Raw genomic sequence first — 15210 nt, forward strand, 5'->3', positions numbered from 1 at the left:
GTTCCTAGGACAGCTCATGTGAAAATAGGAGATCTAAGACTGGCTTATTTTGGTTTCAGCAATAGCACATTAACTAAGAGGAATTGATGAGTCATAACTCGGTTCTTTCTTGTCACATTCAATGCATCTCTTATATGGCTGTTTTTTCTCACCTTCTCAGATCTGCCTTGCTTCTGCTCCACATCTCATTGAATTCTCACATTTAGCTCTTCCTCTAATTTTCTCAACAGTTTGTCAAATGCATCTCAAGTCTTTCTCCCACCAAATGAGGGTAAATCCATCCTCATCATCGTATCCACTCATTATACTCCACACCTGAACATAGCCATTATATGAACAACATACCCCCATATCTCAATGTCTGTACTTTGACCCGTTAAACTTTTATCCCCAATCGGGGAGATTGCAGATTATGTATTCCTTACACCACCCGTTCCTAAACCGAATTTCACACTCCTTGATAATCTGTACCTTATTCCCTGATAACCAGAAACTTCTATGCTTAAACTCTGTACTGTTTTCTTTTTACTTCAACATCATCTTAATAAAATTATTTACGTATAGTCCATTGATGCTGCACCTGTGGTTGTGGTCACCAGTAAGCTTGGTAGACCCTTACCTATAGAACAATGTCTCTTCTATAAGTCTCTTTGTTTCAATCCTTTCTCATTCCATCTCAATTTTCATTTCTCTATCTTGTTGTTCCTCAAAAAAATGTTGGTTGAAGACAAATGGAAAAGCTGGGGGTATTCACAGCTCAGTAATAAATAAGATGTTTTGTATGTCGCTGTAAGACACAAAGAAGATAAGGCTGAGATAGACAATGTCCTTGAGAAAGTTTGGAAGACTGTTACATTATCCAGCTACACATGTTACCTGCTTATTTCCAATTCAGATACTCTTTTCTCATCTCCTGAAGCCAGCACAGTCTTTCCCATTGCAATCATATCCACATGGTGATCATGACACAACGATGGGAGAAGAATATATTATACCTGGTCTAGCAGGTGGCATAGGTGTGTGTATCTGAGCAGTGAGATTGGCAGTAAGTAGTTGGAATTAAGTACCACATTTTTTTTAGCGTGTCTTCCACATGTCTACTCATGAGAAGTAGGAGGAGGCTAACAAGGTGGTGTGTTCAGGGGCAGGGTGTGGCTTTTGGTCTTAATTGGATATTTCCTTGATAGTTTTTTTTTTTAGGATTTGCATTGGAGTGGAGGAGGATTACAAGCTGAGAGTCAACAAAGTTTTTGGTAGAGTTCATTTCCTTAGTATTATAAAAGGACGTAAGTATAGGGGAAATGCAATGAGTGGAGAAATTGGATGTTGGCCCAATTTGTAAATGTTTGCACCGAGAATATGACTTTCTTCTGCAGTTGCCTAGGTACTTCTGTTAAATGATGCCGTCCATGAACATGAGGACATCATGCCAGTGAGCCAGCAGCTGGCTTTTGGCTTATTTATTTTTTATCTGTATTTATTGTCTGACAACATCAGCCTCACGGTAACTTTTTCAGTGCATGTTGTTTTGTTAAAACATCACATGAATTGGGCATGTTTTCTTTTACATCACCATTCTGTTCAAATACATCTGCTTCATGCTGGAGTTCTTTGTTGAGATCATCATTGTGTTAAAAGGGTGGTTTGCTTTTGGCATGTTAATTTTCATTGAACTACATAAAGTGTAATTTTTAACCAGAAAGTCCCCAAATCCCCCACATTAAGGGGACTGTAGGCCAAAGGAGCACACTGAGGATTTGTGAGTATAGATTGAACATATAGTGGTTTATGTGATCTTGTCAGTAGGAGGGCACAGAATTTGGTGAGACACACAGCACTGCAAATTTTAAGAAAAAAGTCTGGTTTTGAACCTAAATAATCATGTGACAGAGAGCTGTTTTTCTCCAAACTACCCTCCAAATCCAAAATTAAGAGTATGTAAGGGATTGATTTCTGCTTTTCACTTTTGATAACAAATTTAGCTGTCTGGGGGCTAAACAAGGGAAAACTGTCAACTTGAAAATGAGCAAGTGACAAGATAGGTGAGGTAATATCTTTTATTGGATCAGCTCATATCCTGAGACCCGACATGACTACAACTACACTGGATACAACTTGAAAATTGTGATAAAAGCATAACTATGGATTCAAAGCATGCCTCTAAGATATAGTAGTAACCATAACTATAGCTGTGATCATAGAGAGGAGAGATGGAAAAGACCCAACTATATTGATTTATTCTTCCTGAAAGTGCGACAGTCCTCCAGAGAAAAGATGCATCCAATATTACACTGATTAGAATATCTGATGACTAGGTGACACTGTCCAGTAACTGCTCCCTTTGATAGAGCTAGGAGTCAGTCAGCATCTCCATTATTTTATAATCGAGATGTAAAATAGTATTTGTTTTTATTAACATTCTATATGATATATAAAATTTAAATTTATATCCGACATTAAATGAGTGGTGTTGCTCAGCAAGACTATTCATCACGATTAGTTTCAAACTTTTCGATTAGGGTTTCAGACTCATTTTGTGCTGGCATTATCGCATTATTTATAGCAATATAAATAAAATGGAACTCTCACAGATAAATTTGGTAGCAAAGTCCAAATCATCTGAAAAGAAACACTTAAAAAAGACAAGGCATTTAATTTGAAAGTAGCTACTGAGCACATGCAAGAACTACTTTTTCCAAATAAATTTCATACAGAGTTTTATTACTTGACTAAATCAAGAGTCATGTGAGTTACTCTAGCCAAGCTGTAAAAAAATTCTTCTGTTACCTTTCTGGGAATGCTAAGGTATTATTAATGCAATAAATCAATGGTACTGTAAGATATTGGGGATATTAGTACCTTATTTTGAATGTCTGTGTATGAATCTTTTGCTCTGATGCCACATGCCAAAATATTATTTTAACAGGTGGGTTTCTTATAGATAGGGTGACCAGATGTCCCGTTTTTATAGGGACAGTCCCGTTTTTGGGGACTTCCTTGTATAGGCGCCTATTACCCCCCACCCCCTGTCCTGTTTTTTCACAGTTGCTATCTGGTCACCCTATTTATAGAACATGATATGGGCCAAAAAAAGAGAGGAAATCCTAGATGAGTAGGAGTCTGGTCTTTCTGTGTTACACCATCCCTGAGCGCTATGCCTAGTACCCACTCAGGTATTTCCATGCAGCACCTACACCACTATGGGGATATTGTGTAGGATTTTGAGATATGGAATATGACTCAGGGTATACGTGAGGAATGTGCCCCTTGGATAGTCACATGATGAAACCCAGAGCCACAAAGGAGACAAGGATAGTTCAGGTGCCCCACTACAGCGACCACTGCCCATAAATGTCCAATAAAGTGCTATTTATAGCAATGAGATTCTTTGAATAATGTAACCAATTAGATGGGCATCTTCTTTCCAAAGATATCCCACTGATATAGTCCTTGCCAGGGAATGGTGACATTTCTCTTTTGTCTTGTCATAAGCATGTCACTACCAAGCACTTTATAGAATACGCAAGAAAGTTGTCTGTCTTTAAAGTCTCTCTCTTTGAGTCCCACTGATCATCAGCTACATTTGTTTTGCATTTGTCACATTCTTCATGTTGGATTTTGAGATTGTTAGAAAAATAAAGAAATCATGAGTCTGAAAATTATCGTGACTAATTTTGTCTCCTGCTTTCCTGAATTCAGTTTGTATGAGAAATGGTTCTGAGGGAACTATGCAGTTGTCCCTTTGAAAAAACAACCTCTTTGAATTGTTTCAGCATCCTCTATTTTGATTATGCACGTGTCATCTTATTGTGAGTGTGACAGGGAGATATGGGGCTGTTGTTTTCCTCTTGGTATTATACAAACAAGCTGGTGATGACTCATGCACAGTGTGTGCAGTCAGTCCATGTTTCAGATGATCGGGAACATTAATAATGAAAAAAGTATGATCTACAATATGCATAAGCTACTCCTACGGAGTAAGAAAAAAACAGACTTTGAATTTAAAAATAACAAAATCCTTTTTTCCTACCAACACTTAGCTTTTGCACCTCTGCAAGGCACATGGCGTTCTTTATTAATCAATTTTTATTGGGATGTAAGCAAGAGGAGCTGTGTCTGGGAGATGCATCACCTGTTCAATGATAGATTCATCCTATGTTCAATCTGGCATCTTTCCCTGGGTCTCCAACATCTCCTTGTGACTATCCAGCTGTCAATTTAAACTCATGGGCCTAACTGAGATCCTCATACTTCCTTCCATGACCACTCCTCTCCATCCTTTCTCTACCAGAGTGGACAACACCACCATCCTCCCAGTCATTCAGGCACTAGTGCCGGAATTAGGGGGGCCAGGGGGCCATGCCCCCGCCCCCACACTTTTAAAAGTGGGAGAGCCACCCCCCCCCCCTTTTTTAACAAAAGAAACATAAGCACAGAATTCATGTCCCTTGCAGAAAAATGGATTCTGCCAGGGAGGCGCTGCAATTACACATTTCGCTCACCAGGGGCTGCTGTGGCACCAGAAGAGGGCAATTGGCTTACCACTGGCGCAGACAGCCGGGGAGAGGGAGGGGGCCTTTGGCCCCACTTCTACAAAGGTTCCGACACCCTTTCCCCTCAGGCCCATAACCTGAGTCTTGTTTGACTAACCTTTTTCTTGAGCTACATCCAGGCCATGTGTAAACTTTACTGTTTCTTCCTACATAGCATTTGAAAGATCTAAACTTTGCCCACACCACCAGAAATCTTGTCCAGGCCCTTCTCATATCTTGACTACTACAACCTCCTTCTGTCTGGCCTTTAACTACTGCAACTTTGCCCCACTCAACTTTGCCCTATTCATACTGAAAATTAAGTGTTCAAGAACATTTTCCTGCCCTCTTATTCTGATTACATCACCCTTCCTCTTCGAGTCCCTCCATGGGCTCCTCCTCCTTCATCAAATCAAATACATGCTGCTTTTCCTTGCCTCAAGGCCCTTCATGATTAGATCCCACCCTTCCTATCCATTCTGTATGTTGTTGTGTCATCAGCTGCCCTCATTTCTCAGCCAACAATGTCAGCCTTGATTGCTGATTTGCTACAAGAACCTTCACTCTTTCTTCCATGCACTCTTTATGCATGTGTAAGGGGACTGTTGCCCCCTTACTAATATTCAGTGGGGGTGTTTTAGTTGCTAGCTTCCAGTACTCAAAGGGGAAGGGTCGATGGGGAATCAGGGCCCTGAGACTGACAGTCCTCAGAACAATGGGGAGAGGCCAATGCTCCAGGTCAGCCTGAATGACAGGGCGGGTGGGCTAATCAGGGAGTCAGGAGGCCAGGGAGGTCCTGTCCTCCTCTGTGTGAGCTGGAATTGCCTGGGTCAGATAGAGCGGGGCCGAGCATTGGAGAAAGCAGGGGCCTGAGCTGAGCTGGGGAGCAGAGCTGTGTTAGATCCAGAGGGACCAGAAAAGCAACCCAGAGAGAGCAGACCCTGTCCTGGGAGCAGAGCTGCAGCCCCAAAGCCAAAGGCACAGCCCAGAGAGAGCAGACTGGCCCTGGAAGGAGAGCTGTAGCAACCAGAGCCAGAGGGGCCAGAGAAGCAGCCCAGAAAGCTGGAGGCAGAGCAGTAGCTGTTCTGAGGTAGAGTGGAGCTGGAGCTAAGACAGAGTGGAGCTGGAGCTGGATCTGGAGCAGTCCGGAGCTGGGTGTCATGAGCAGCTGGGGAGAGCGAGGGGGGACCCTGGGCAGTGGGCCCAGCACAGGGAGGCGCCTCAGCCAGGAGGCTCTGCAGGCCAGACTCGAAGTGGGATTGGTAACCCCGACAGGGCACGGGCAATGCTGGGAAGAAGGGCCCTGCCACCTAGAGCCCGTGGCCACCACCAGAGTGAGGGTCCAACTCACAGCATCCCTGCAGCACAGCCAGGGCCTGAGAAGGAGGTCTGGGACTTAAAAGGAACAGACTGTGAACTGCCCTGACATTCCAGAGACACTGTTTGTGATGTTCCCTGCCACAGAGCAGGTTGATGTGTTTCCTTTAACCTTTCCCATTTCCCCTTATTCTTTTTAAAATTAATTGTTGATTAAATAACTTACCTTTGCTTCAAATTGTATGTAATAATCCATGGGTCAGAGAAGTGCCCAGTGCAGAGAGAGTACCCTGGAGTGGGGACACCCCAGCCCCTGTCCTAGGTGACCGCAGCAGGGTTGGGGGTCGAGCCCCCCAGGAATCCTGGGCCCAGCCTTGTTGGGGTTGCGAGGACTCTGCCAGACAGGAGAGTGGAAGGGGAGTCCTCAAGGGCAGGGAGGCCACTGGGTAAAGGAAGTGGGAGCGAGGACTCGGATCCTTTCGCTAGCCCACTTGACTGGGGTAGTGCAGAAGCCAGGAAAGTTCCCCACAATAGCGGGACTATTCCCCCGCTTACACATGGAAAGCCTTCACCCAAAAAATTAGTGAAGTCCAATCCTGCTTCGGATTCCTCCTCAGAACTAATTTCTACCATGCCTACAGAACGCCACTAGCTGTTCATGGCTGGACAACTGACAAACTGAGATTACTGCTACCTAATTGCTTATTTCTCTCCATTAATGACCACAACAAAGCCTACTATATCTGCAAACTGTGCACATAACTAGTCTATGGGGAAAAACATGGTCGTGTTACTGATCCTCCCTTCCCTCATTTTTTTCACTCACTTTACATCTTGTCTTAAAGTAAGATTGTGAGGTATTTGGGCAAGGGAACTGTGTTGTAATGTATGTCTGATAATGCCTAGCATGATGGGGCCCTTAACTGTTTGGGGGGTCTCTTGGTGCTACTGTAATACAAATAATTAATACACTGAAAATATCCCACAGATACTAAGAGACAGATGTGTTACTGGTGACCTCACCTTATGCACTTGGAGATGTTCTAGGATAACTGTTGGTAATAGTTTATACCTATGGTTAATGGGTATAAACTGCTACCTATGGATGTGTATATATAGCATGTGTGGACAAAGTCAGGTCTTAAGACATCTAAATTACATTATTTGTGCCTGAAATATTACAGATGTAAAAAAGGAGGCCAAGCTGAAGCTTGTTCCAAAATCAGTTACTAAAATAGAAATGCTGAGCACATTGAAAGGAGAATGCTGAAAACTGGCTAAAATTATGTTGATGGATAGCACCTGCATACCACAGTGTAGTATAGTAGTACCTCCAGTGTTGAAAGTCAATTGACAGAACTAGGAGAACATATTTATTCTCACCTCATTATGCAAGATGGTTCTGGGACTATTTCTTGATCCTCTTGGAGATTTGGCCTGCAGGACCAAAATTCTAACATTGCTGGTTGCTCCTCTAACACCTTTCTGACAGAGAAAATATTACCAAGTGCAAAGTGTTGGAATAACTTGAGAACCACAAAAGAAGCTGCGGATCTGTCTCAGAGAAAAGGTTTTGTTACTTGATTACTCATTCAGGTTAGGTGCTTTTTTCTGCTTTCATTGGTTAAATGATTTGACCACAGCAAGCAGTACAAGACTGCAAACCCACTGCAGGATGTCTGAGTTATATGGAAGAAGATAGAACAGGAACTTGCAGCGAGAACAGCCAGGTGCAAATGTGGCCGAAGTAGAAATATTGGTGACAGATGTTCTTCCTGGCCTTCTGGAGGAGTACACACCAGACAGCATCTTCATCATATTGTTTGACATCTCCCGCTAGAGGGAAGCGAGAGATTACATGATGACTTTTTCAACTGTATAACACAGCCAAAGGATGGAAGTGTTGCAGCACCTCTGCCTGTAAACACCTTCTCCATAGCACAACCTATTGGCAAGGGGATAATAAAGAATGCAAAGGATCTTTAGAGGAAACATGCACCGGAAGATTATGCTATTGACTTGTGAAGCTTGGCAGCTGCCCTCCTTATAAACACCTTCTCCATTGGACAGACTATTGACTAGTGAGTTGTAAATAATGTAAAGGATCCAAAGGTGATTCCACTGGAACAGCATAGGAGGCAGAGGTCCATTCCCTCCAAAAAAGAGGTCTGCTACTCCACCTGACATATATGGTGACATTGGTACCTCTCCAGAGGTATAACATAGTGTTCCTCTCTACCTTCTTTACCAAATCATTTATGTATTTTAAGGTAAGATATTGATAATAGCCCTAAAAACCCCCCAAAACACTTGTTCCTAAATTCAAAATCCCTACAGCAGGGCAGGACAAGGGAGGAAGAACCCTGCTCTATAGGCAAATTCTTAGCTACCCCAACTATATGCCTATTTCAGTCTCAGAAATGACTCTGAAAAGGACATTCAGAAAATCCATAAATGGGAAAGTCACAGCTTGAGTTTTACATCTTTGTAGTGTGCCAGCCTGACCACATTTCTTCCATCACATACCCTACCGATGAGGATCCTTAAAGAGTGCCAAAAAACTGTAGAGGAAACATGCACCAGAAAATCAGTACAAGCCTTGCCAAGCATGAGGGATCTACTAGTGTAACTGCACAACCATCAGTCATTCTAGATGCTTCTCTTCATCTGTTTCCTTGGGCCTGCAATTATCATCTGTCTGAGATTGCTGCTGAACCACATGATTTAGATTTATTTTGATGATAAAATCTGACCTCTCAGTTGATATGTTAAGAACCTTTGAGTGAGATTTTCCTCTGCCCTATCTAGGAAAGTAATTTTTTAGGGGGAGATTAGGTTTTCAAAGGCACAAAGGCATAGGTAACTCATTCCCATTGATTTACAACGGGAGTTGGATGTACAATTTCCTTTTGAGTCTTTGGAAAATCTACCCTGTAGTAATTAAATACTAGTTTTCTTGCAGGTAGGTGGGTGAAGACTGATTGGATTTTGATACAATAGAGACATTTCATGCTAATTGAGCAATGGGCCATCTGAAAAGGAGAAAAAGACACAACTTACTTACTATCACCAATAGCTTCTGATGAAACCCAGACAAAGAGCTGATACTTCCAAATCCTACTAATAATATATCAGTGTAGGAAAGGCTTTGTCAAGATCGTGTTCTCTGCTTCTCAAGAACTAATATCTAGAGCTGAGTAAATAATTTGTGTAATGAATTTTGCCTCTTTTTCTTTTTGCATATTTGTCTCCAAACAAATTAGGAATTTCATGGGGGCGGGGGAGCTTTCCAAGAATGGTTGAAAAATTATTCATTTCTACATGTTTTTATTTTCCATCTACAGAATTTCATTTGTAATTAAAGTGATTTTTTCATTTTCTACGGCAAGCCTTTACAATTATTATTTGACACTGTTTTTGAAATAGGATAACATTTTTCAAATCTCTGTGTATATTGCATTTGGTTTTGGTTTTCTGAGGGGGAGGCGAAACAAATGGATTTTTGTTTTCATTTCACTTTGAAATTGTCTTATTTTTTGGTGAAAGTGGCAGCTTTATAAATCTCAGGATTATGCTTCAGAAGCTTTTTCATATTATGTAATGCACAGCCTGCCACTGGTAACTAAAGATCTCATGACATTTTTACAAGGGAAAGATTCTTAACAAGAGCTATAAGAAAGCAGCAAAATACTTTTTCATGAAAATTAGCTCAAACACTTGTTACTCCATTTCAGGCAATGTTGCAATTTCTGCCCCCCACATCAACGAATCTGAAAAGGTGAAAAGTCACTTTATCATTAAAAGTGTGTGCGTGGGGGGGGGGGGGAAGACCCATGATGTGGCTGAGACCAAACTGCTGCCATTTCATCTCACTTTTCAAAGAAAAAATTGCCCAACGACAAGTTTGCAAAATGCTTCACTTTGCCGCTGAAAGATGTTTGCTTTGGTTATGGTAAAATTCTAACCTTGCTCAGACTCACTATTTTCTGCAAATACTTGTGAAAACTTTGTGTTTGGCACATGGAAAATGAGAAAATAAGAATGGATCCTATCATAGTTCTGTTCAGAGCAAATATTTTCAAGTGGTCCCCACCTTCCCTTCCTCGAACAACAAGACACTGGGGTGGCGGGGGTGGGGAGAGAGAGAATCAATAATTCTCACAAACTGTTTGTCTGATATTTAAGGGGGGAGTCCAGATTCAGAATCACTTTAGCAACTTGGAAACAAGTCTCTGTAGCTTGTTTTTGTGTTTTTCTGTCATGCTGACTCTGACAGACATGAACTGGGTGGCCAAGATTTCATTTCAAGATGCCAAAAACAACAAAATGGACGTCCAACACCATTCTAAATTTTACATGAGACCCAAGTTCACATTCAGCTTGCTGCACCTCTGGGGGCTTGATTTGAATCTTATCCATGTGGTTAAGCAGTTCTCACTGTTTTATAATAGGAAAAAAAACCTTGGCAGCAGAAGGGGGTGACATGAGCACTGAAAAGAAAAACTCAAGTTGTGCTCTTAGTTATATACAGTATAACCCTGAAAGGATGAGAACAGCAAACTAGTTCTAGAAGGAAAACATTTATTTTGGATTATGGAAGAGAAGGTGGGCTTGGGGCTCTGAGTGGTCCCAGTTAGTTAACTGTTAACGGGCTTGTCTCAGTGTTCTGCACACTGCCACAGCAAAGACTTAACCAGGCTGAAAGATGCCAAAAGACCAAGCCAATAGAAGCCATGCTAAGCTTGTCTCAGCTGGAACTTGCTCTTTGCATATTTTAAAGGAAGGGAAATGTTGGGTCACGAGGACTCTGACAAAGGAAAAGTGTCAAAGGAGAGAGATCGAAATCTTCCCCTGCACTAAAGGAAAAAGGCAACGGCAGAACAGGAAAATTTGTCTATCGCAAATAATTCTTACTGGAAAGTCTCTCTTGAAAAGGAAGTGAGGTCAGATGCCACAAAAATATCCTTAGCAGCTCCCCCACTGTGCACCTGCCCAAGTCAGATCTGAAGACCTGGGGTTCTCCAGGTACACAGCAACTTTCCGTTTTGGATGTTTGTTTTTTATTATTTTATTTTCGATTCAGAGAAACAACCCATGCAAGAAAAAAAAAAAGTAAAATCTTTCGGCGCAAGCACCATGTTTTTCTCTTCTGCTGCAAGCTGCATCTGGATGGAATACAAATTGGCTGCTTCTCCTGCTAACAGAAAGGCTTCTTAGAAATTTCAGTACAGATTTAAAACTAAAAGCCCTAAGAAATAGTTACAGTGCTGGTTACACTACAAAACTAAGTTTGTAAGTGGCACAGCCTTAATGCTAGCACACAAAAAAGCATGCTTAAAAATCAGCATGAACTTGTAAGGCGTGATGTGTGATATATGTCAATATCCCAAACCAAGTGAGTTTTGCTTGGTTTTGGGGGTTGCAAACAATTGTGAAACTTGGCTGGCCAGAAAGTTAGCTGAAGTTTGTGAACCATTCAAGCAAGCCTGAGTCAATCTAGGCTTGTTTCATATAGTTGCAATGTGAGACATGATGAAACACAATGGTTTTGTGTGTAAATCTTGGTTTGAAATTTTGGGTTCAACCCTGAAATCCACAGTGTAATGTAGGAACCCAGTGAGTCAAAACCTAAGAAACTGTTAGCACTAACCTTTACTAAGCAAAACAGCCTCATTTGTATACAGCTGTCCTTCTAGGGTTCTGCTTTTATTATTAATTTAAGTAATTATTAGTATTTAATGGGCCAAATCCAGGGAATTTTGCCTAAGTGAGGACAGTATGAAATCTGAGAACGGGCTTCAGGATCTGGCCAACTATTGATAATAAATGTATTATTATTATTATTATTTATTATTAGCCACTGCTACTAGCATGCTCAATGCTGTAAAGAACTTAAGGATAAGACACAGTGCCGGCCCTGACTACCTTACCATCTAAGAAGACCAATTTAGTCAACAATTAAATACTCAGGGGCAAATTATAGTTGGCCCTGAGCAAGTGTCCTTAAAAAAAAAAAGGGTAGGGGGCAGTAGAGGCCCTTCCCTCCTTCCTACAGTTTAGCCATGTAGGCTGTGGGCACTGAGGTATGGGAAGAGGGACATTAGTGCAGCCTGTGGGTATGCCTGGGCATGCTATGGCCTGTTATGGTTTCCTAAACACAGCTGTTCAAGGGGAAGCACACACAGTGGGTCCTCAAGGAAGAAGAGTTTTCCAAGGAGCCTCAGAACAGGGGGGGTGTCAGGCATAAGAGACAACATTGCAGAAGGCATGAAAACAAGTCGGGAATGGTGAGGTGTGGCATGCTGGAGAAGTGGAGCACATGCAAGGAAGAGGGAAGCAGTAGCAGCAGGCAGGTTTTCAGGGCTGTGGATGTGGGGATGAATCACAAACTTCCTCATTACTTTCAACCAATGCTGACATCAGCCAACTTCTTTTAAATCACAATGACCTTACTCCTGGACAGCAATGTCCTTCTCTGACTCTTTCTACTACCTCTTATGACTGCAGCTCTAACAGTTCTACTGTACTGGGAGATTTGGAAAGGGTTTTGTACCAGGTAAATAGAAACCTTCGATTTGGCTTCTGTGTGATCAAAGAAAATTCGAACTCTTGTTTTAATTCTTCCTCTAAATTCACTAAACTACTTCTCCTGCTCTCTAGTCCGCTGCTGTTTTGGGATAGGAAAAGGAAATTAAACACTTAATTTTACGCTTTAATTATGCCTTATTGGAGTTAACACAGTTTATACTCTGCCTATGTGCAGAAGAGAGTTGGGATGCTTAAAAATTCCTGTCTTTGCTATTATGAATTTATGAGAAAGGAAGCCCAAGGAAGATCAATACATCCTCTGCGTAGATTACAAATGGCTCATGACGTATGTCCACAGGAGCTGTTTTTAGTGTGGATATTCTAGTTATTATGGATTTGACATGAACTTGGCCCAGTGCCCTAAGGGAATGCAATGTAGGCATAATTTGGTCTTCCTGTAATTGTCTATTTAACTTGGCACTCCAGAGTAATTTTTTCCTGTGAAATGAGACCGAGACGTCACTAAACCAGTGGTCAGATTAATTAATGAGACATAATAATACTCCTAATAAAAGCTCATGATATGACTCCTCTTCCCTCCCCTTTCCTCTCATTCCCCACTGTCCTCCTCCTACTGAGAATGCAACTTCACAGGAATCCATGAGTCACACTTCATAAAAAAGTTTCTTCTTTAGTTGACGCACACAATACAGCAGAGAAAAATAATAAGTGCAGAACCATCTGTTTGATGGAGTCCTTGACATTTTATTTCATTTCCCCCCATTGCATATTAGAGGAAGTAAATAGAAAAAACATTTGCTAATTTTACCACTGTTTACTGATCACAGAAACGGCTTTTATTGTATTTATCAGAAATAGTATTAAGTCCTAGACTCGTAACTTTAACATCCTTCTTTCTCTTTTTAACAAACACACAAGTACTTCTTCCCGTTTATCTAAAACTTTTCATCCCAAGATCTTAGAGCACTTTACAAAGGTGGATAAGTATCCCCATTTTACAGACGGGGAAACTGACAAATGAAGAGATCCAGTGATTTGCCTGAGGACACACAGTGAGTCAATGGCAGAGTCGTAAATACAATCCAGGGCTGAAATACTGACCCCATTGAAGTCAATGGGAGTTCTGCCAAAAGATCTGAGGTCAGGAGGTCATTCCAGATCTTTTGACTCTCTTCCTGAGCTCCGTAGAACCTGACAAGAAGACAGAAGGGAACTACTTCATTGGAACTTTGCTACGCTGCGTAGCAAGCAGTGGTATGCTGTGCCTTTTACCATCGTTGGATGTCAGTGCCATGTAGTAGATTCTGGATTCAGGTAAAGTTATTTCCAATAATATTGGCACTGTGACTGAAAAAATCCAGGGATCTGTATAGCCTTAAAACTCCCAGTCAGAGGGGCATAAAACACGGGTCTTTGCCTAAGAGAGGTGCAGGTTCAGTTACCCTGAAACTGTGAAAGAAGCCATTATAAATACCTAGCACATGAAAAACTAATCACTAGAGAGAAGTCCAACTACAAAATTCTTCATTCAGACCCTGGCGTAAACTTTCTCCAGATTTGGGCATGTTCAGAACCAGCTGGGGTCCTTTTTTTTACTAGTCAACTACTGAATATACAGAGTTTATCAGACTGATTTTAGACCTTGACTCCTTGAATCTGAGACGTGAGGGTGTGCAAAACCCAGAAACCACCAACAGACTCCAAATCACATTTCTTTTTAATTTTGCTACAATAATTTTAGTCTCTATACATAAACACCTGCTTTCTTTCCCCGCAATGTATTGACTCATTCTATCCAGTAGTCTTTAGCAGTTTTCCATCTGCAAACTGTTTCTTAACTATGATTTGTATACACAGAGGAAGCAATGATTAACCTCTGGTTGGTTATGGTTACCTTGGAATTTGCCTTTTTTTCTTGCTTGTTGTTCTTTATTTTGCTAATGTTCTACAGATCCATAAGAAGGAAGACATGATGCAGACCTATAACTGTTGTAATGGTGCTTTGGTTCCAATATTCTCCCTATTCAGGCATTTGTTAAGTTATTTATTTTCTGTAATGGTTTAGAGGAAAATTATAAGGTGTCTGGTTTTAGAGCCCCGTCTTGTATCCTTTGTTTAAGGAACTCTGACTTAAAAAAGGAAATGTTGGGTACTCATGGATTGGAAAATGCAGCCTTGGGAAATTGAGGGCCAGGTTTTTCCAAGTGTATAATAACACAGAATTAATTAGTCGAAGTGTTAGTGCTAGAGCAGCTGTGCAAAACAAAAATCACATAAAAAAAAAAAAGAAGCTGTGGACGTTTTATTATTTTTTGTCGATACGTTTGCAAGGGAAAAAAATGAGTTCTGATCACAGCTATTTCACACGGTTATTTTCTGGCTTTCTCAGGGACTCAGACTACTTCTCTCTTCATAAAAATGGGTCTTATACTTTTTTCGTGGAACTGACTCTCAGAATTTGCAGAAAAGTTGCTGACAAGGCAGAATCCTCATTGGCTTCTTCCTGTTGTGGAGTATGCATTTGACCGCTGACTTCAGCTGACAGACTACATTTGTGGAGAACTTTTAATAATGAACAAAGAGAGCGCTAATCTCAGCATATTTTATTCTAAGGCTCCCCTTCACTTCCAAAAGGGGGCAAAGAGGAGCGGAAACCCACAGGTCCAGGATGGGTCTTGGAGTCTCTGTGGGGTTCTAGCTCAATAGTTTAGAAAGAGGCAAGGTGGTGGGGGTGACCATGCTGTCAGAATCTAACCCCAAGAAAACATAGTGCTACTGGATGTTGTGAAGAGCAAGACTATAACAGGGTGCA

The sequence above is a fragment of the Caretta caretta genome, chromosome 3 (genome assembly GCF_965140235.1).
Source record: "Caretta caretta isolate rCarCar2 chromosome 3, rCarCar1.hap1, whole genome shotgun sequence".
In the NCBI taxonomy this organism is placed as follows: Eukaryota; Metazoa; Chordata; order Testudines; family Cheloniidae; genus Caretta; species Caretta caretta.